Raw genomic sequence first — 23,016 nt, 5'->3', positions numbered from 1 at the left:
CTGGGAGCATAGTCAACTGGTATACTTTAGGGTAAGTTTACACTTTTGTATTAACTTACTCTTTTGTAGTTCGTCCAGCAGTACGCATTTTTTAATGCTGGGTAAGATCTGCTCTTATTTTGTGTTTTGCAGGTGAGTCGATTCTACTGCTATGTCTACTGCTATGTCAACTGACTAAGTTTTTAGCTACTATGGAAAAACTCATGCTATCGGCTAATTAATGGCTATTCTAAAGGACCATGATTCAATAAGTTGATCTATGGTAGCTGACATATACACAAGTTAGTGCGTTTGCTGCAATGTCAATGTGTCCTGAGAGGAATTATGAAAATACGGATGTATTTACATAGCGTTTTTGCACATCACGGTTATTATGTAAGTGCCTATGCTGCTATGGTTATTTAATAGAATTGTAAATTATGGAAACACTGACGTACCTTCATAGTCAATTTGCACAATGGAACTCATTATGTGTTAGTTCTATGAATTAGGAATTCTCTAGATAATAGGTTATTAAAAATATTTTGAGATATCTTCCCGCACGTTTGCACTTTGAAACATAATGATCCAGCTTTTGTTTATACGGATTTATGGTCTAATTGCACATGGCAGCTGGTTTTAATATATATATTTGAATGTATTTGCATATTGGTACGGATATTATTGTTGCAACACTAATCAGAAGTTTATAAGTGGCCTCAAAGTTTTGATATGGCATGTAATCATAGACATGTTCTTTTGTATGGGTGCTCATTGTCTAAAAGAAATGGGTTGCGCCTTCTATACACTGACTTCCTTTTAAGCTTTTAAGATTGTGATTTCAATGAGTTTTGTTTATCAAGCAATAAAGAATCAATATATATATATATATATATATATATATATATATATATATATATATATATATATATAAAATGTTGGTAGAGGCACACTATGAAAGAGCAAGTAGCTGCAAATGTGCAGTTTGTGAATAACACTTTGTAGTAAGCTTTGAAGTACTACTGTAGTCCTGCAAAACTTACAAGTTGAGTATGTGAATCAGGTCCATGGTTGTTTTCCAAAGATTTCAAACTCTTCTCAGGCCTCAGAGAAGAGTCCTTCGCAATTGTAAATATACCACTGTCATGGATTTGTATTTAAAAAAAAAAATGTAGATTATTACTGTAGTTTGAGAGGAAGGCTAAGTGGGAGCCGAGGTACCAATAAAACAAAAAGTTGAGTAAAATGCTTTCCATAAAGGAAGGAAAGGTTTTTATTGTTTGTTTGTTAATACATTAATTTTGTATAACTCATTTTCCACGTGCAACTGATGCCTTGTACTCTGAATAACAAGAATTCCAGTATATAATTTGCAGATAAATGCTTCCACATCTTTATTCAAACTTGATTTATTTCCATAATATATGTACATTTTGTTATACTTGCCTCTGTCTGTTTCTAATGCCGCAAAACATTCCTTGGCAAGCTTGTTAGTTAAACTCCTAAATAAGACACAAGCCTATTTTAAACCTGTTAAACGTCTTGATTCCGAAACTAGTAAGCCTCTGTGTGTCTGGAGCTTATTTTAGACACAGGAAGTTATGGAATGTTCTGCTGCAGTCCAAGATTCCTTTCTTTCGTGGTGAAGGGAACATTAAACATACAGTAGATGAGATATTTATTGTCGACGTTTTTTCATCTGAAATCTTCAGTGTTACTTACTTTCGCTGATAGTTTAAAGTGTGCAGTTATGGATAACAGGGACTTAAATATCACGTCGACTATATTGTATTGTAATTGCATTGCTATAGCCTGTTAAACCACTGATAAGTTGGTGGACTCATTTAAGTTTTGCCCGTGCTGCATTTTAAAGGTCTCCTCAACGATGACCACCTTGTGTCAGTTTGCTCACAAAGTAGACACCATGCTAACATTGTACAGGAGATTGTTCTGGACTGACCATTCAAGCCATAACTCGTTCTGTGTCCCACATCAATTTAAAGAGGTTCTTCTCACAAGACTACCCCCTGGAAGAGAGGTCAGCCTCAAGGCTGTCACCCGGGAAGTGCACCCTAGGAATTTAGATGGCGAGTGACCAGACCCTTTTCAGCAGAGGCTTGTTCATATGAGTGGCAGCTAAATGGAACCTGCTCTTGCTATTTAAGTGCTGACTCCATCACCTGTGAGCGGAACCAGTGCATGCTACTAGTATAGTAACAGTCCTAATGAAAGCTAATATATATATATAATATTACCTACTGGCGGTCGCCAGTAGGTAGTTATAGTTGGGACCTATTATCCATAGGAAATCCGCAACATTCTATTTAGAATAACTTTGGTGCCGGTTGACGAATCTTCGCAAAATTTTTAAAACTCGTGGCCCGCTCCGGTCCGCTCCTATCCTGAAAGTCTCGGGTGATTCATCAAGCGGGGGCCGAGAAAAAAGGGGGGTCCCAAAACATGTTTTCTCCATGCAATTTTCCATAGGGACCTTTAGTCGCAGCTACAGCCCGAACTACTGAACGGAATTACACCAAATTTGGCAGAAAGGTAGACCTAGGTTCAGAGTCGTCGCGCCTTTTGCTTAAATGGTGTAAAGCCGTTCAGTAGTTCCTGAGAAAATCAAAAGTAAAATCACATATATATCTGGGCGGAGCCTAATCACACATCTCATTGTGAGATCTGATTGGCTGTCAGCACTTCATCCAAGAAGTGTTGGCAGCCATCTTGGGACCAATATACATGATAGCACATCATTAAAAAGCATTGCAGTTAATAGAAGGTTTTAAAACTTTAGTTACATTATAAATCATTTGTTGATGGTACCGTACTCATTTTAGGAATTGTGGTATGTTCTAAGGTGATTTTACCATGTGAAAAAGCCTTCTGCTGGGATATCATGATTCATGTTTGAGAGAAAACTATTTTCTCATGCTTTTCCCACAGAGGTTAGGAAGGTGATCTATAAGCTAAACTGAGCATATTTTCTGTCAATTCACATTATCTTTCTCAGTCATGTGAGAATGAAGTCTGACATTCTCAGTAAAACATGTACCTCCAACAAGGGCAGAGACTGTCAGTTGATTCCTTTGTGTTCTACTGCAGCTTCCCAGAGTGTTACAAAGAACAACTAGAGCGCTAACACTCCTACTTATGATAAACGTATGGCACACCTGAAGCCATCTTGATTGGAATAAAGTGGTAACTCTTAAAACATTTAATTTAAAAAGGAACAAAATGAGGGGGTTTATCTTGCCATAAAAAGTATGATTAGTGCTGCAGAAAGAAAAATTAGGGCACATTTTGAGTGACTTCTCAAATCCTCTTCTATTTCATTAAAAAAGTCTGACATGCAGACTGAAACATGCACTTTCAATACCAGCAACATTCTGAATTTATGGCAAATGTGTTACACATCTGAATACCTTCTTGATGGAATCAAAGTAAAAAATTGAAAGTATTCCTACTGGGGAGACTGTAGTAAATGAGGAAATTAGGAAACTTCATAACAAATAACTCTCCCAAGATGGCCACCAGAGACGAAAGAGCCCAAATGTAGCACAAATATCACCCTGATGTAGCCCAAGTATAGCCCAATGACAGAATGTCCCAGAGTGTTCTAAAGAACAACTAGGACGCTAACAGTCTTACTTATGACAAAAGTATGGCACACCTGAAGCCATCTTGATTGGAATAAAGTGGTAACACTTAGAACATTTAATTTGCAAAGGAACAAAATGAGGGGGTTCATATTGCCATAGAAATTATGATTAGTGCCGCAGAAAGAAAAATTAGGGCACATTTTGACTTCTCAAATCCTCTTCTATTTCATTAAAAAATTCTGACATGCAGACTGAAACATGCACTTTGAATACCAGCAGCAGACTTCCCTGGTGAGCAGTATCTTTACTACAGTGATCTAATGAGCAACTAGAGTGCTACCATTCAGAATTTATGGCAAATGTGTGACACATCTGAATGCCTTCTTGATGGAACCAAAGTAAACAAGCATTGAAAATGCAATAGGTCTCGCCCTCGTTTAAGTTAAAGCAATTCTGTTTGTAATTAGGTGGCTTTTAGCTTTGCTTTTATTAGTGTTTTTCAAACTTTCATGTACATAACATGCATATGCATGCATATATGTATATGTATGCATGCATTTATATTTGTATTTATATAGATATGCAGATTATATATGTATATATATACACATACATATATAAATGCATATGCATATATATATGTGCATATGTGTGCGTGTAATAGGTGTAGAGGTAGAGAGGTAGAGAGTAGTAGACAAAGAGGTAGAGAGTGAGTAATAGAGAGTAGAGAGTGAATAGTAGAGTAGTAGAGTGAGAATTATAGAGTTAGTATTAGAGAGTAGTAGAGAGTGAGTAGCAGAGAAAGTATTAGAGAGTAGTAGTAGAGAGTGAGTAGTAGAGAGTAGTGGAGTAGTAGAGAGGGAGTAGTAGAGTGTGTGTAGTAGAGAGGAAGAGAGAGTAGTAGAGACTGAATAGTAGAGACTGAATAGTAGAGACTGAATAGTAGAGACTGAATAGTAGAGCGAGTAGTGGAGTGCGAGTAGTGGAGTGCGAGTAGTGGAGTGCGAGTAGTGGAGTGCGAGTAGTGGCGAGCGAGTAGTGGCAGAGAGAGAGTAGCGGAGAGAGAGTACTGGAGAGTGTCAGTCCGTGTCAGTCAGTCAGTGTCAGTCAGTCAGTGTCAGTCAGTCAGTGTCAGTCAGTCAGTGTCAGTCAGTCAGTGTCAGTCAGTCAGTGTCAGTCAGTCAGTGTCAGTCAGTCAGTCAGTGTCAGTCAGTCAGTGTCAGTCAGTCAGTGTCAGTCAGTCAGTGTCAGTCAGTCAGTGTCAGTCTGTCAGTGTCAGTCAGTCAGTGTCAGTCAGTCAGTGTCAGTCTGTCAGTGTCTGTCTGTCAGTGTCTGTCTGTCAGTGTCTGTCTGTCAGTGTCTGTCTGTCAGTGTCTGTCTGTCAGTGTCTGTCTGTCAGTGTCTGTCAGTCAGTGTCAATCAATCAGTGTCTGTCAGTCAGTGTCAATCAATCAGTGTCAGTCAGTGTCAATCTGTCAGTGTCAGCTAGAGCAGCTTTGCTGACCTGATTCTCTGGCTCTAAAGCAGCTCTGCTGACCTGGTTCTCTGGCTCTAAAGCAGCTCTGCTGACCTGGTTCTCTGGCTCTAAAGCAGCTCTGCTGACCTGGTTCTCTCCCTCTAAAGCAGCTCTGCTGACCTGGTTCTCTCCCTCTAAAGCAGCTCTGCTGACCTGGTTTTCTCCCTCTAAAGCAGCTCTGCTGACCTGGTTCTCTCCCTCTAAAGCAGCTCTGCTGACCTGGTTCTCTCCCTCTAAAGCTGCTCTGCTGACCTGGTTCTCTCCCTCTAAAGCAGCTCTGCTGACCTGGTTCTCTCCCTCTAAAGCAGCTCTGCTGACCTGGTTCTCACCCTCTAAAGCAGCTCTGCTGACCTGGTTTCTCTGGCTCTTCAGCAGGTCTGCTGACCTAGTTCTCTGGCTCTAGAGCAACTCTGCTGACCTAGTTCTTCAGCTACAGAGCAGCTCTGCTGATCTGGTTCTCTGGCTCTAAAGCAGCTCTGCTGACCCGGTTCTATGGCTCTAAAGTAGTTCTGCTGACATGGTTCTCTGGCTCTAGAGCAGCTCTGCTGACATGGTTCTCTAGCTCTAGAGCAACTCTGCTGACCTCGTTCTCTCCCTCTAGAGCTGCTCTGCTGAGCTGGTTCTCTCCCTCTAAAGCAACTCTACTGACCTGGTTTCTCTGGCTCTACAGCAGCTCTGCTGACCTGGTTCGCTGGCTCTAGGGCAGCTCTGCTGACCTGGTTCTCTGGCTCTCAAGCAGCTCTGCTGACTTGGTTCTTTGGTTCTAGAGCAGCTCTGCTGACTTGGTTCTCTGGCTCTAAAGCAGCTCTGCTGACCTGGTTCTCTTGCTCTACAGCAGCTCTGCTGACCTGGTTCTCTACACTCACGATGCACGCACCCGACTTATCATTTTGGGACATCATTTTTTTTTGCGGAAGTCGTGCACCCAGTGCGCCTCAGCACGTATAGGACGTCACACGGGACCCGCAACCGCGCAAGCATCTCGTACCATAATGCGCATGTGTTGCGAATGCGCGGGAGCAGTAGTCGCGGACTGGTCGCATACCAATCGCGCACATCACGTAATATTAAATGTATATGATGTAACTGAAAAAGACACAGCCGTCGCACACCGTACACGGATCCTTCACGACTTTTCTAAAATGGCGGCTAGAATGCACGCACACACCGTGATGTGTACGCTTGAGTGCGCGACTCCGAAAAATAATTGGATTTTTTTAAAAAGGAAAATAACATAAATATATTAAAATAAAAAATGAAAACAAAAAATTGATCAATATTTCAGTTTGAATATTTTTTTACAAGTTTTAGAAAAATATATATTTAATGAATAAAATATTTATAAATAGTTAAACTGTAGAAAATCAGTACAAAAAATAGGTATAACTACTATCATACTACCTACATACTACCTTAGGAGAATTCCAGCAAGAAACACATACAAACATAAACACCACATATGTTGCTTTCTATGATTGGATTAATCAGGGATTGGATACCCTTATACCTCTTAAATGGGTTAAAGGACGCAGCTCTCCCTCTAACCCTTGGTATAACAACACCTTGAAAGCCATGCGTAAGGACTGCAAGATAGCCGAAAGAACATGGAGACGAGAATACAGTACCAAAGATAAAGCTGTCTATCGACTCAAACAAAAGCTTTATCATAAAGCTATTTCGTCCGCTAGGGCCACGTTCTATGCGGATGAATTTACTTCCAGTACCAACCCCTCCAAAGTTATATTTAAACTAGTAGATGAGCTGCAGAAAAATAGATCTCCTTCCTCCAATGCTATGTCAGCACAGCAATGTGAGGACCTTGCTTCTTTCTTCGTGAACAAAGTACAAACCATTTACAAATCGTTTCCACGCCACTCTGCTATAGCTCTTAGCTCCCCTCCTCCCATTAATAAATGCACCAGGATGGAGCTTATACCTGAAATCTCTCATGAAGACCTAGCTGTACTTTGCAGGAAGGTCAAATCTGGTTCCCCAGCAGACCCCATGAGACCGGCCCACTTTTTAGAATCCCTGGATTTTTTCTTATCCTCTCTAGCATCTATATTAAATTTGTCCTTTTCCTCGGCCACTGTCCCGACCGTTTGGAAGCAAGCATGGGTCTCTCCCATCACTAAAAAACCGACCCTCGATCCCTCCAAACCGGAGAATTATAGACCCATTTCGTTGCTTCCATGGATTTCTAAATTCGCAGAAGCTCACGTTAACAACATCCTGACCAAACATATGGATCTATATAACATCTTAGACCCATCCCAAAATGGGTTTAGGCCACGCCATAGCACTGAGTCTGCCCTCCTAGCCACGTCAGAACATCTTCGGACGATACTTGATGCCGGCCAAAGTGCTGCGCTGATCTTATTAGATCTCAGCGCGGCCTTTGACACGGTATCACATAACATTCTACTGTATCGTCTGAACATGGCAGGTATTTCAGACCGTGCATTGGACTGGTTCCGCTCCTTCTTGGCGGATAGGTCTTTTCGGGTGTCAACCCCTCCATTCCTCTCCCAGTCCCACCCCATCGGACAGGGAGTACCTCAGGGCTCCGCACTCAGCCCATCCCTTTTTAACCTATATGTACAGCCGCTTGCGGCTGTAGCTAGAGAATGGGACCTCTCGCTGGTGTCATACGCTGATGACACGCAGCTAGTAATCACTCTTACTGAGGGTCCCTCTATTTCTGCAGCGAGGTTCAGGGATGGGCTGGCTGCCGTAGCCCAATGGATGACGGACAATTGCCTGCAGCTCAACGCAGGCAAGACGGAGGTACTGCTTCTTGGAAAGAATACCAGCCACTGGAACCAACACTGGTGGCCTTTGTCACTAGGTACCACTCCTTCCCCCAAATCCCTGGTCAAAAACCTGGGCGTCTGGATTGACTCATCACTCAATTTCCAGACCCACACAAAAAGAGTAGCGGCCACTTGTGTGGGCCTGATGAGGAGCCTTAATCACATACTCGGCTACTTTGACTCCAAGGTTTGCCAAACGATTATACAAGCCACAATTCTGTCCCGCATTGACTACGCTAACGTCTTACTCCTGGGCGCCAACAAAGCTGAGATTGCGCGTCTACAGCGCGTACAGAACACCGCGGCAAGAACCTTGGTTGGACTTCCCCGCAGGTGCTCAGCTAGAGCCACTATACGAAAGCTGCATTGGCTGCCGATTGAGTCTCGTATCCATTTTAAAGCTCTCGTTATGATCTTTAAATTCTTAAAACTGGATGCCCTAAACTTCTTCGCCCTCTCCTTATACCTTACGTACCACAGCGCAATCTGCGCTCTCTTGGACAACATTTATTGACAGTTCCCCTCACAAAGTTAGCTCGCACAGGTGGGCGCTCCTTTAGAGTATTAGGAGCCAAACTTTGGAACAATCTGCCGGTGAACATCCGCTCACTGGAAAATCTGTCTGCTTTCCGGAGAGCTGTCAAAACCCATCTATTTCCTCCCCTTTAGGTTTCGGACTCCTGGTTTTCTGTTTTTTGTGATGATTCTGAGGTTCTTTAGCGCCGGGACGCCCCTTTGCTGGGGCAGCTGTTTTGCGCTCTACCAAAACATAACATAACATAACATCACACCTAAAAATTAGCATTTAAAAAACCTTTGAAATTCACAGAAAAAAACCATAGGTTCCAGAGACGTTATAGTTAGAAATTAGCATTTAAAAAACCTTAGAAATTCACAGAAAAAAACATAGGTTTCAGGGGTGTTCTAGTTAGCTGGCCATTTCACTCGTACAAAACCATAGAAATTCCTCCGTTATAGGTATTTCTGCTAACTATAACTTGCGCGCCCGCAATGCACTGCTGATGATGTCACATATTGCATCATTCATGACATTGTCAGTGACATCACTGATGACATCATCCACAAGACAATATGATACACCTCATCATACACTAGTATAACCTTTCATCACTCACTGTAAAATACAGAGTACTATATTTGAAACCATTGACACACCAATACCAGTTACTACATACCCACTCACTGATTCCTAAGTCTACACACACAACTACCCATTCAACAACAGAATCATTTATACATGCAGTCACTAATTAATAGAACACTATCAAATGCACTTATACACATATATAGACATTGACACATCAGCAGTCATCTTAGTCGGTTATGCAGTCATCCTACTCACTCATGAAAAAAAAATTAATCACACTTACATTTACTCACTTACACAATTATCCAACGACCTCATTTATTCAAACACATAATAACTCATAGTCAATATGGTAAAAAATCACCATTACAATTATACACTCATTCATATACTCTCACAATCACTGACTCTTACACATACTTATTTATATACACCAACTCTCACATACAATCCCTTTTATTTTTTTTACTTTGTTGAAGATGTACAACTAAAACATATTTTCGCTCACCAACACACAAATAAATACACTCAGTCACCCAAACAACTGTTTCCACATGCACTCTTAAACCTATACACCTAGTCAATCAACCATTCACACATCTATGCATAGTGTTACACATACCCCATCCAACCACACACAAACTCAGTGGCCCGTACAAATACTCACCCAACTAATCAATAACTAATATAATCTTTCCAATCTTTATTTCGGCCATTTGGCCATAAAAGAAAAACAATACACATATACAATCACAATAAATCCAAACATTAAAACATTGGAAGTACATATGTTAAAAATACAATAGAAACTGTGCATCTAAAATTTTAAGAGGGACCCAACACCTTTAAAATGCGGTTGCGCGTATGCCAAACATTAATAAAAGATTTAGATAATGCAAGGACAGTTGGACCAGAGAGGTCAGATTTTAAGATCCTATACATTGGAGCATATTCCCTGCCGCCCATATTCCTAATCAAGGGAAGAAGCCAGTATTTCCGCGCTGCCCTGTAGGCTGGGCAGAAGAAGGCCACTTGTAAATCGGTTTCCTCCAAGGCATCACAAGCCGGGCACTGCGTCGTAGTGGGGGGCGATGACCAAGTACTTGTAAAGGACCGAAAAGGCAATGAGCCGTATCTCCATTGGAGAAACAGCTTCCTAGCAAGTACCGGAAAGATAGGATCCAATACCCTCTCAAACCTATAAAGGTCCTTGCTTTGCAAAAACACAGAGGATAGAGACCCCTCTGCCTGGGTGACTCGGACCCTAGCTAATTTACGTTCGTGGTATACGATAGTCAGGGACCTTTTAGAGATATTCAGTGCGGCATTCGCAGGGTCAGTCCATAAGTCGGGGAGCCCTAGTTCCATGCAGGTGGATTGGATGTTTTTGACCCAAGGGATACGGAGCGCTTTTGGGTGGTTCAATAATTCTGCCAGTTCCGCCCTGTATGCTGCAAGATCATTACTGCTCCACAACCTACGCCAGAAGGCTATTGGTCTCAGGCTTATTTCATCAGATAATGGTCGTAGACCGAGGTCAAGCCTCAAGGGGAGGAGCGGGGTACTGGGGGGAAGCGCAGTTATCTGTCTTATAAACTTGTTTTCTATTAATGACAGGCTATGGCATGGTGTGTGTCCCCACAGTTCCGCCCCATACATGATCGCTCCCCTGGCCTGGGCCTTGTATATCTGAATTAGGGCCCCCAGCGGGCGGTATGAGGAGCCGGTCATCATCCGGGCGATACCCCCAGTGATTTGTGTAAGTTTGAGGTTCGCCCTAATCTGGTGGGGTCCCCAAGTCATGGTTTCATTGAGAGTCACACCTAGATATTCAAAGGTGACAACCCTCTCGAGCCGTGCTACTCCCAATTGCGGATTCGGCCGCAATTTTTGGCTCGGATTTAAAACCATGAATTTAGTTTTAGCCGCATTGATTTCTAGCCCTCTGTCCGTACAGAAGGCTACAAATGAATCAAGGATCCTCTGTATCCCCATGGGGGTTTTAGATAGCAGCAGGGTGTCGTCCGCAAACATAATTGCGGGCACCCTGCTGCCATTAAGTTTGGGGGCGTCAGTATAATCGGTGGCATTTAGGTGGGCGATTACCCCGTTGACGAAGAGGCAAAACAGGGTCGGTGCCAACACACAACCCTGCCTTACCCCTCGGCCAACGGGGAATCTATCGGTCAATTCCCCCGACCGCCCACACCTCACTCGGGCATAATTATTATGGTGAAGCCTCTGTAAGATTACTAGGATGTCCGGGGGGAGGCCCATCTCTGCCAAGACGCTCCAGAGTTTTCCCCTGGGCACCAGATCGAAGGCGGCCCGTAAGTCCACAAAAATTGTGTACAGACTGCCGCCCTCGAATATTGCTGCCCTCCAATAGATGAGATTCAACCTAAAAGCCTGGTCCACTGTGGATACCCCCTTCCTAAATCCCGCCTGATAGGGACTAAGGGCACCCACCTCCTCCATCCAATCCTGGAGGCGATTCAGCAAAACCCTGCCAAACAGCTTCTGTGCTACATCGATTAAGCTGATGGGTCTGTAGTTGGCCGGGAGGAGAGGTGAGCCCTTTTTAAAGATAGGGACCACCTCTGCCCCCAGCCAAGTACCAGGGATTTCCATGCCACTTAGAACTCCATTGAAAAGGGCAGTAAGGTAGGGGGCCCATACAATGGGCTCCTGTTTGAACATATCCCCAGGTAAGCCATCCAGTCCTGGCGCCTTTCCAGAAGCAAGACCTGAGATGGCAGCGGTGACCTCACCCAGCGTTATCGGCTCTCCTTCGTAGCCTGGCCAACCAACCTCGGTGACAGTAGGGGATTCTCCCGGCTCAGAACTGTAAAGAGACTGAAAGTGAGCCTGCCACACCCCTGGGGCAATATTGGGCTCTATTGCCGATTGAAGATGCCCCGACCCCCCATTCACTATCCTCCAGAACAGACGTTGGTTTTGGGTCGATAGTGCCTTGCTAAGTTCTTCCCACTGATTTTCCTCCCACTCGGCCTTAGCGTGGGTAACTAATTTCTTGTAAGCCCGCCTGCTTTGTCTTAGGCTATCCCCCCCTAGTCCCTCCTCAATAAGTCTGAGGAGTTCTGCTTTTGCCCTTCTGCATGCCGGACTATACCATGTTGTTTTGCCTTGATGCCCCTGTCTAGGTTTTCGTAAGCTACTAGAGAGATGAGGGGCAGCAGCCTTTATAAGGTCCTCATGAGCCTTGTACAATTTAACCCGGGAATCATTGTTGCTTGCTTCGTTGACCAAACTCCCCACAGTTTCCAAGACGGGAGTTATCCCGTCATAGAGCATGGGGAGTTTGTTCTTACTTATAACCAAGTGCTCCCACCTAATTCTTCTCCTACTATTTTCTAGGAGAAGCGCAGGTTTGTTCCCTTCTACATTGGTCACAGGAGCTTGAGGGCCAGGGGTGACCAAGTCGAGCTCGAGCGCATTATGGTCGCTATCTGACCGTTCCATAACCCTAAAATCCTGAATGGTCGGCCACTTCACTATTTGGGCCAGGACATAATCCAGGCGGGACTCTCTTCCCAGTCTGTTGTAGGTGGTTTTACTGGGTATATCTGATTTCATTCGCCCGTTACAGGCTCTGATTCCGAACTTTAGGGTTAGAGCTGTGATTTGTAATGCAAGTGGGGTCCAAGCCTTCGGGGGGGGAGCTTCCACTGGGGGGACTGCCCAACTGGCCTCTTCTTCCGATGAGAACCCCTCCAAAAGACCAGGAAGTGGCTCAAAATGAGAATTAAAATCCCCTCCCACCACATAAAATGAATCACTCGGTAATTCAGATATAAAGTTTGTGAGTTCATCTATGGTCGGTGATTCCTTTGCAATTCCCACTGGCCTAGAATAGATGTTAATTAACACAAGTTTGGCTTGGTTAGGCCAGGATAATGAAACCACAAGAATGTCTTCTGAGTTAGCCGGCAGCCGTGTTGCCGTGCAGCCTAAATGAGATGCAACCCAGATCGTCAGCCCCCCTGACGGACGGCCCTTGCCTTCCCACCTAGCTGGGATGGAAAAGGACATGTAGCCTTGATGACCAAAATTCTCTCTAGCCCAGGTTTCCTGGAACATACATACATCTCCAGTCTCAATGTAATTTACCCAGTCCGGGTCACCCAGTTTGTTGGCCAGTCCAGCAACATTCCAGCAGATTAACCTTAGGTGTTCGGAGGTGTCAGTTGCCGTGCCAGAAGGGTTGGAGGAGATGGTTACAGGTGCCGCTTCGATCAGTAGTTCTGGGGCATTACCGACGGTGGGGGCAGATGGCTCGAGGAGACTACAGGGGCCATTATCCAGGAGCTCTGAACCATTTAATAGTTCGGTAACATTGCCAGCACTACGGGCGAGTGGATCAGAGGGTCTACAAAAGCCATTGTCCGGGGTCACCGTGACATTCATTAGACCAGGAATTTTACCCGCGATCGAGGGAGATGGATCAGGAAATCCGTCGGTGCCATTATCCAGAGTCACTGGGCTGTAAGCAGAGAGTCAGTCAACCCCATCCAGGCTGTTCAAGCAGTTAAAACGATTGAAGTGGAAATAGGGTGTTTCAGGCACTTGGAAGTTAGGGTGCTGTGCATAAACTTTGTGTCCGCGTCTATGTTCCACCCTTATCCATTCGTCATGCAAAGGAGCATAGTGCATGCGAATAGGAGGGAAGAAAAAGGATACTGGGCGGGTCTGGATGGTGGAGTCCAATGAACGATTTACTCCTTCACAAATATGCAAAACGGTGCCCGGATCTTTAAAAGTTACCAGAATGCAGTCCCCTATTATTGTTTTTCTGGTCTTCCCTAGCCAAGGGACCCTTCTAACCATAATAATCTCATTGTTAAAATGAGGTGGTAAGGGTCGGTTCCAATTTAGCCACTTGATCACCTTTTTCTTTAGGGATTGGTAATCTTCATTTTCGCCAGTTCTTAGTTGAGGAGCACCTGCTAACACCACCGTTAGATTATTAGCTTCTGGCGGCAAATCTGGTCTCCGTGGTCTTGGGACTGGTCGCCCCGGGGGAAGAAAGAGGGTGCTTCCAGCTTCGGGGAGGCCATCATTGGTCCCTGTCTGAGAGCCTTCGGGGGCAGAGTCTGTTGGTTGTAAAGGCCTATAAGTTGGATTATTACGCGGTGGCTGGACTGGGATAGCCATTAGTCGCTGCAAGGGGGGAGCAGTAGGAGCACCCCGGGAGGGGACTATGTTAGTACCCTGTAAAGCTCCTGTTTTAGGGGCGTTTCCTACAGGGAGATGAGGTCCCACATTCTTGGATTGCTTACTAACTAAGGTATTTAGGGATGTCTCTAGTATAGTCAGCCTTATCTCAACCTTTTTCAGGCTGTCACTAATAGGCTGCAAGAGGGAACGAAGTAAGAATTCTATACTCCCTATAGATATGAGAGGGGGGTTTGTGTTGGATGTGTTGACCACTGGATCGCTGTTAATAGCAGCTGTGTTAGGGCTTAGATCTTTGGAGGGGACAGCGATGGGCGCAGTCTCATTGTCCTTCCCAGATTGGAGTGCATTTTTATGTTTTTTGCCAAAATCTAGGTGAGAAAGTTTGGTTTTCCCCCGCCCCCCCATGGACTTCCTACTGCGTTTGCTGGGTGGAGGCATATGCATCTCCACCACAACACTTTGCTTTGGCTTGCTCTTCTTATTTATATTCGAGGGGGGAGATTGGATAACCAGGTTAAGTGGAGTGTCAGATGACAAAAGTGGAGTTGTGTCTGCGACTTTTTCAGGCAGCATGCCGGGGGAGCTTGGGATTTCCCGAAGTAGGAGGGGGAAGTCATCAAGGGTCATCGAATTCAAGCTATTGGGGGGAGTGCCCTCCTCTTGAGAGATAGGATACGGGATAATTTCAGTCAGGAGTCTACACTTCATTGATTCAATGGATCGGCGACGGTCCGCCCTACGTCTCTCTAGGGAGTTTTCTTTGCCCCCCTCTCCTTTAGCGGGTTTGAAGTAATTGTCCAGCGTCCCAGTATTGCTACCCCCCTCCCTTGCTGGAGTTTCTCGTGCTGGAGGTGAGGACATCACCTTATGCACAAGCAAAGTTCAACCAGAGTTTGGGTGGAAAGGATAAAGGGTATGGCCCAGCCCGGCCTCCTTTGGCCCCTGACGGCCACAGACGGTCCCGCCCTTGTCCCGGGCTTCTCCCGGCGAGCTCCCGCGCGCTCCCGCGCAGCGGTACTCACGCGTTAGTATATAGCTGTAGTGGAGGTGGGCAGGTCGTTGGGGGCGGGGCGGGGAGGGAGAGCAGCCCAGGTGGAGCGGGCGCGGGTTGCTGGGGCTCCTGGGAAATGGAGTCCCAGCCCTCTTGCTCGCAGCCCTCGGCCCCTGGTGTACCCCCGCAACAGCTTCAGCCCAGGAAAGCGCCCCTCTGCGAAGCGGGACCCGCGCAGCGGGTTCCGCGAGGCGTGGACAGAGTTTCACAAAGTGTCCTTGAGAATCCAAAACCGCAGAGGCAAGTTTGTTAGAAGGTCCCACGAACTGCAGGGCAAGCCGGTATTTAATTCACCTGGTCGTTGGGGGCGGGGCGGGGAGGGAGAGCAGCCCAGGTGGAGCGGGCGCGGGTTGCTGGGGCTCCTGGGAAATGGAGTCCCAGCCCTCTTGCTCGCAGCCCTCGGCCCCTGGTGTACCTCCGCAACAGCTTCAGCCCAGGAAAGCGTCCCTCCGCGAGGCGTGGACAGAGTTTCACAAAGTGTCCTTGAGAATCCAAAACCGCAGAGGCAAGTTTGTTAGAAGGTCCCACGAACTGCAGGGCAAGCCGGTATTTAATTCACCTGGTCGTTGGGGGCGGGGCGGGGAGGGAGAGCAGCCCAGGTGGAGCGGGCGCGGGTTGCTGGGGCTCCTGGGAAATGGAGTCCCAGCCCTCTTGCTCGCAGCCCTCGGCCCCTGGTGTACCCCCGCAACAGCTTCAGCCCAGGAAAGCGCCCCTCTGCGAAGCGGGACCCGCGCAGCGGGTTCCGCGAGGCGTGGACAGAGTTTCACAAAGTGTCCTTGAGAATCCAAAACCGCAGAGGCAAGTTTGTTAGAAGGTCCCACGAACTGCAGGGCAAGCCGGTATTTAATTCACCTGGTCGTTGGGGGCGGGGCGGGGAGGGAGAGCAGCCCAGGTGGAGCGGGCGCGGGTTGCTGGGGCTCCTGGGAAATGGAGTCCCAGCCCTCTTGCTCGCAGCCCTCGGCCCCTGGTGTACCTCCGCAACAGCTTCAGCCCAGGAAAGCGTCCCTCTGCAAAGCGGGACCCGCGCAGCGGGTTCCGCGAGGCGTGGACAGAGTTTCACAAAGTGTCCTTGAGAATCCAAAACCGCAGAGGCAAGTTTGTTAGAAGGTCCCACGAACTGCAGGGCAAGCCGGTATTTAATTCACCTGGTCGTTGGGGGCGGGGCGGGGAGGGAGAGCAGCCCAGGTGGAGCGGGCGCGGGTTGCTGGGGCTCCTGGGAAATGGAGTCCCATCCCTCTTGCTCGCAGCCCTCGGCCCCTGGTGTACCCCCGCAACAGCTTCAGCCCAGGAAAGCGCCCCTCTGCGAAGCGGGACCCGCGCAGCGGGTTCCGCGAGGCGTGGACAGAGTTTCACAAAGTGTCCTTGAGAATCCAAAACCGCAGAGGCAAGTTTGTTAGAAGGTCCCACGAACTGCAGGGCAAGCCGGTATTTAATTCACCTGGTCGTTGGGGGCGGGGCGGGGAGGGAGAGCAGCCCAGGTGGAGCGGGCGCGGGTTGCTGGGGCTCCTGGGAAATGGAGTCCCAGCCCTCTTGCTCGCAGCCCTCGGCCCCTGGTGTACCTCCGCAACAGCTTCAGCCCAGGAAAGCGTCCCTCTGCGAAGCGGGACCCGCGCAGCGGGTTCCGCGAGGCGTGGACAGAGTTTCACAAAGTGTCCTTGAGAATCCAAAACCGCAGAGGCAAGTTTGTTAGAAGGTCCCACGAACTGCAGGGCAAGCCGGTATTTAATTCACCTGGTCGTTGGGGGCGGGGCGGGGAGGGAGAGCAGCCCAGGTGGAGCGGGCGCGGGTTGCTGGGGCTCCTGGGAAATGGAGTCCCAGCCCTCGGCCCCTGGTGTACCCCCGCAACAGCTTCAGCCCAGGAAAGCGCCCCTCTGCGAAGCGGGACCCGCGCAGCGGGTTCCGCGAGGCGTGGACAGAGTTTCACAAAGTGTCCTTGAGAATCCAAAACCGCAGAGGCAAGTTTGTTAGAAGGTCCCACGAACTGCAGGACAAGCCGGTATTTAATTCACCTGGTCGTTGGGGGCGGGGCGGGGAGGGAGAGCAGCCCAGGTGGAGCGGGCGCGGGTTGCTGGGGCTCCTGGGAAATGGAGTCCCAGCCCTCTTGCTCGCAGCCCTCGGCCCCTGGTGTACCCCCGCAACAGCTTCAGCCCAGGAAAGCGCCCCTCTGCGAAGCGGGACCCGCGCAGCGGGTTCCGCGAGGCGTGGACAGAGTTTCACAAAGTGTCCTTGAGAATCCAAAACCGCAGAGGCAAGTTTGGTCCCACGAACTGCAGGGCAAGCCGGTATTTAATTCACCTGGTCGTTGGGGGCGGGGCGGGGAGGGAGAGCAGCCCAGGTGGAGCGGGCGCGGGTTGCTGGGGCTCCTGGGAAATGGAGTCCCAGCCCTCTTGCTCGCAGCCCTCGGCCCCTGGTGTACCTCCGCAACAGCTTCAGCCCAGGAAAGCGTCCCTCTGCGAAGCGGGACCCGCGCAGCGGGTTCCGCGAGGCGTGGACAGAGTTTCACAAAGTGTCCTTGAGAATCCAAAACCGCAGAGGCAAGTTTGTTAGAAGGTCCCACGAACTGCAGGGCAAGCCGGTATTTAATTCACCTGGTCGTTGGGGGCGGGGCGGGGAGGGAGAGCAGCCCAGGTGGAGCGGGCGCGGGTTGCTGGGGCTCCTGGGAAATGGAGTCCCAGCCCTCTTGCTCGCAGCCCTCGGCCCCTGGTGTACCCCCGCAACAGCTTCAGCCCAGGAAAGCGCCCCTCTGCGAACGGGACCCGCGCAGCGGGTTCCGCGAGGCGTGGACAGAGTTTCACAAAGTGTCCTTGAGAATCCAAAACCGCAGAGGCAAGTTTGTTAGAAGGTCCCACGAACTGCAGGGCAAGCCGGTATTTAATTCACCTGGTCGTTGGGGGCGGGGCGGGGAGGGAGAGCAGCCCAGGTGGAGCGGGCGCGGGTTGCTGGGGCTCCTGGGAAATGGAGTCCCAGCCCTCTTGCTCGCAGCCCTCGGCCCCTGGTGTACCCCCGCAACAGCTTCAGCCCAGGAAAGCGCCCCTCTGCGAAGCGGGACCCGCGCAGCGGGTTCCGCGAGGCGTGGACAGAGTTTCACAAAGTGTCCTTGAGAATCCAAAACCGCAGAGGCAAGTTTGTTAGAAGGTCCCACGAACTGCAGGGCAAGCCGGTATTTAATTCACCTGGTCGTTGGGGGCGGGGCGGGGAGGGAGAGCAGCCCAGGTGGAGCGGGCGCGGGTTGCTGGGGCTCCTGGGAAATGGAGTCCCAGCCCTCTTGCTCGCAGCCCTCGGCCCCTGGTGTACCCCCGCAACAGCTTCAGCCCAGGAAAGCGCCCCTCTGCGAAGCGGGACCCGCGCAGCGGGTTCCGCGAGGCGTGGACAGAGTTTCACAAAGTGTCCTTGAGAATCCAAAACCGCAGAGGCAAGTTTGTTAGAAGGTCCCACGAACTGCAGGGCAAGCCGGTATTTAATTCACCTGGTCGTTGGGGGCGGGGCGGGGAGGGAGAGCAGCCCAGGTGGAGCGGGCGCGGGTTGCTGGGGCTCCTGGGAAATGGAGTCCCAGCCCTCTTGCTCGCAGCCCTCGGCCCCTGGTGTACCTCCGCAACAGCTTCAGCCCAGGAAAGCGTCCCTCTGCGAAGCGGGACCCGCGCAGCGGGTTCCGCGAGGCGTGGACAGAGTTTCACAAAGTGTCCTTGAGAATCCAAAACCGCAGAGGCAAGTTTGTTAGAAGGTCCCACGAACTGCAGGGCAAGCCGGTATTTAATTCACCTGGTCGTTGGGGGCGGGGCGGGGAGGGAGAGCAGCCCAGGTGGAGCGGGCGCGGGTTGCTGGGGCTCCTGGGAAATGGAGTCCCAGCCCTCTTGCTCGCAGCCCTCGGCCCCTGGTGTACCCCCGCAACAGCTTCAGCCCAGGAAAGCGCCCCTCTGCGAAGCGGGACCCGCGCAGCGGGTTCCGCGAGGCGTGGACAGAGTTTCACAAAGTGTCCTTGAGAATCCAAAACCGCAGAGGCAAGTTTGTTAGAAGGTCCCACGAACTGCAGGGCAAGCCGGTATTTAATTCACCTGGTCGTTGGGGGCGGGGCGGGGAGGGAGTGCAGCCCAGGTGGAGCGGGCGCGGGTTGCTGGGGCTCCTGGGAAATGGAGTCCCAGCCCTCTTGCTCGCAGCCCTCGGCCCCTGGTGTACCCCCGCAACAGCTTCAGCCCAGGAAAGCGCCCCTCTGCGAACGGGACCCGCGCAGCGGGTTCCGCGAGGCGTGGACAGAGTTTCACAAAGTGTCCTTGAGAATCCAAAACCGCAGAGGCAAGTTTGTTAGAAGGTCCCACGAACTGCAGGGCAAGCCGGTATTTAATTCACCTGGTCGTTGGGGGCGGGGCGGGGAGGGAGAGCAGCCCAGGTGGAGCGGGTGCGGGTTGCTGGGGCTCCTGGGAAATGGAGTCCCAGCCCTCTTGCTCGCAGCCCTCGGCCCCTGGTGTACCCCCGCAACAGCTTCAGCCCAGGAAAGCGCCCCTCTGCGAAGCGGGACCCGCGCAGCGGGTTCCGCGAGGCGTGGACAGAGTTTCACAAAGTGTCCTTGAGAATCCAAAGCCGCAGAGGCAAGTTTGTTAGAAGGTCCCACGAACTGCAGGGCAAGCCGGTATTTAATTCACCTGGTCGTTGGGGGCGGGGCGGGGAGGGAGAGCAGCCCAGGTGGAGCGGGCGCGGGTTGCTGGGGCTCCTGGGAAATGGAGTCCCAGCCCTCTTGCTCGCAGCCCTCGGCCCCTGGTGTACCCCCGCAACAGCTTCAGCCCAGGAAAGCGCCCCTCTGCGAAGCAGGACCCGCGCAGCGGGTTCCGCGAGGCGTGGACAGAGTTTCACAAAGTGTCCTTGAGAATCCAAAACCGCAGAGGCAAGTTTGTTAGAAGGTCCCACGAACTGCAGGGCAAGCCGGTATTTAATTCACCTGGTCGTTGGGGGCGGGGCGGGGAGGGAGAGCAGCCCAGGTGGAGCGGGCGCGGGTTGCTGGGGCTCCTGGGAAATGGAGTCCCAGCCCTCTTGCTCGCAGCCCTCGGCCCCTGGTGTACCCCCGCAACAGCTTCAGCCCAGGAAAGCGCCCCTCTGCGAAGCGGGACCCGCGCAGCGGGTTCCGCGAGGCGTGGACAGAGTTTCACAAAGTGTCCTTGAGAATCCAAAACCGCAGAGGCAAGTTTGTTAGAAGGTCCCACGAACTGCAGGGCAAGCCGGTATTTAATTCACCTGGTCGTTGGGGGCGGGGCGGGGAGGGAGAGCAGCCCAGGTGGAGCGGGCGCGGGTTGCTGGGGCTCCTGGGAAATGGAGTCCCAGCCCTCTTGCTCGCAGCCCTCTGCCCCTGGTGTACCCCCGCAACAGCTTCAGCCCAGGAAAACGCCCCTCTGCGAAGCGGGACCCGCGCAGCGGGTTCCGCGAGGCGTGGACAGAGTTTCACAAAGTGTCCTTGAGAATCCAAAACCGCAGAGGCAAGTTTGTTAGAAGGTCCCACGAACTGCAGGGCAAGCCGGTATTTAATTCACCTGGTCGTTGGGGGCGGGGCGGGGAGGGAGAGCAGCCCAGGTGGAGCGGGCGCGGGTTGCTGGGGCTCCTGGGAAATGGAGTCCCAGCCCTCTTGCTCGCAGCCCTCGGCCCCTGGTGTACCCCCGCAACAGCTTCAGCCCAGGAAAGCGCCCCTCTGCGAAGCGGGACCCGCGCAGCGGGTTCCGCGAGGCGTGGACAGAGTTTCACAAAGTGTCCTTGAGAATCCAAAACCGCAGAGGCAAGTTTGTTAGAAGGTCCCACGAACTGCAGGGCAAGCCGGTATTTAATTCACCTGGTCGTTGGGGGCGGGGCGGGGAGGGAGAGCAGCCCAGGTGGAGCGGGCGCGGGTTGCTGGGGCTCCTGGGAAATGGAGTCCCAGCCCTCTTGCTCGCAGCCCTCGGCCCCTGGTGTACCCCCGCAACAGCTTCAGCCCAGGAAAGCGCCCCTCTGCGAAGCAGGACCCGCGCAGCGGGTTCCGCGAGGCGTGGACAGAGTTTCACAAAGTGTCCTTGAGAATCCAAAACGGCAGAGGCAAGTTTGTTAGAAGGTAACTAATATAGACACTCATGTAGTTAGTGACCAACTGATGCAGCATATTATACAACAACAGAGACAGTGCTGCACACATTCACATAGTTTAATTACTAATCCATGTATTAAGTGAGACACTTTTAATTACTCACTTAAACTGTCAGACAGCTACTAAATCCTCCATCCAGACAGTTATATATCCACTCAATCTTCAATACAGATTGGTATATATATAATACATATTTAAATTTCAAACTAAACCACATTCACTGGATGATGTCATCAGTGATGTCATTTGAGATGTCATCAGTGATGTCATTTGAGATGTCATCAGTGATGACACTGACCATGTCATGAATTATGCAATATGTGACATCCTCAGCAGTGCATTGCGGGCGCGCGAGTTATAGTTAGCAGAACTAACTATACCGCAGGAATTTCTATGGTTTTGTACGAGTGAAATGGCCAGCTAACTATAACACCCCTGAAACCTATGTTTTTTTCTGTGAATAGACACACACTCATAGACACACACACTCCCCCCCCCCCCCCACACTGTAAAGCATTATCATTTGAAGATATCTCACTATTTTTCTTCTGTACACCTGGATAACGGCATTTAATCATACTGAACCAAGACCGTGACTGCACCATTCAAAAGGGATCCAGCATGGTAGTCCAGATTTCATAATCAAATCTTCATTTACTCGAGGACATAACTTTGAGGGGTTTTGGGACATCACCTGACTAACCTATCACACCAGTATTCAAAGACGATATGGGCTTCCTGTGGAAATATTAATCTGTGTAAATCACTGAACCGCTACAGGTTTTCTTTGATAGAAGACTAATTAAGTATGTGTTTGGAGCCACTATGTCTGTAATTCTCATTCGGCCTCTTGCCTGTTGGTTTCATGTAGCTGCCCATTCCTTTTCAGCACAGGCCCTTGTACTGTGGGATGCTATTCCCATAGAGGTAAGAGGCCAGATCTCTGTGAAACTTAAATGACTGCACACAATGTACTTTTAGACTGTGAAAATCCACACGTAAACATTAATTTTAGATTAAGTTTAAGTAAATTTGTCATTTGTAAACTTGAAAATTTGGCACAGATTGGGCTCAGGATTTAAATTGGACACACCTATTTTAAGAAGTGGGCTTTTCACTTTGTTTATCTTAAGCGTATTTGATCAATGTCTGGGTTTCCAGGGTTTAAAAGTACTACCCTTTCCTTTCTTGTAGTTTTCTTTTTTTGCGTGTAAATCATCTGAATACAGTGCGTTCTTTGAAACGAAAATCTGATTAAATATTATAATTAATAATTTCATATTCCTTCCAGTCTAAAAGTATTGACCGATCTATATTTTTATATGGCTTGTTCATCTTTCTCATTGAGGACTACCACTTCCAGGTGCGTCTAATACTCCTGCTGTTAGCTATATGCCTTGGGGTCTGCTGTTCACCTTTATTTCAGCATCAAGAATGCACATTGTCCTGAATTCATTCCTGTCTTAAAAGGGTTTGGTATACTAAGTACTGTAAATTAAGTGACTTCTTTGAAAGCTAGTGTGTGTTTCCTAGAGTTGAGGGCACATGCTGTATTCAGTGGAGAAGGTGCCCACATAAAATTAGACTGCTTGATCTCTTCTTGAACAAGCTATTTTAATTGTATAACTCATTCTGAGTCCATGTGATTGCT

The 23,016-nt window shown here is 49.2% G+C and overlaps 1 protein-coding gene across 12 annotated transcripts in view; it reads left to right on the top strand.

Annotated features, from left to right (window-relative positions):
• AKAP13 (A-kinase anchoring protein 13) overlaps positions 1-23,016 on the top strand; it is a 1,236,163-nt gene that overhangs the window by 295,809 nt on the left and 917,338 nt on the right. The gene's annotated exons all lie outside the window — the stretch shown is intronic.

The sequence above is a fragment of the Triturus cristatus genome, chromosome 3_1, assembly GCF_964204655.1.
Source record: "Triturus cristatus chromosome 3_1, aTriCri1.1, whole genome shotgun sequence".
In the NCBI taxonomy this organism is placed as follows: domain Eukaryota; kingdom Metazoa; phylum Chordata; class Amphibia; order Caudata; family Salamandridae; genus Triturus; species Triturus cristatus.
Note: the sequence above shows the minus strand (reverse complement) of the source record. Positions and strands in the feature narration are given on the sequence as shown.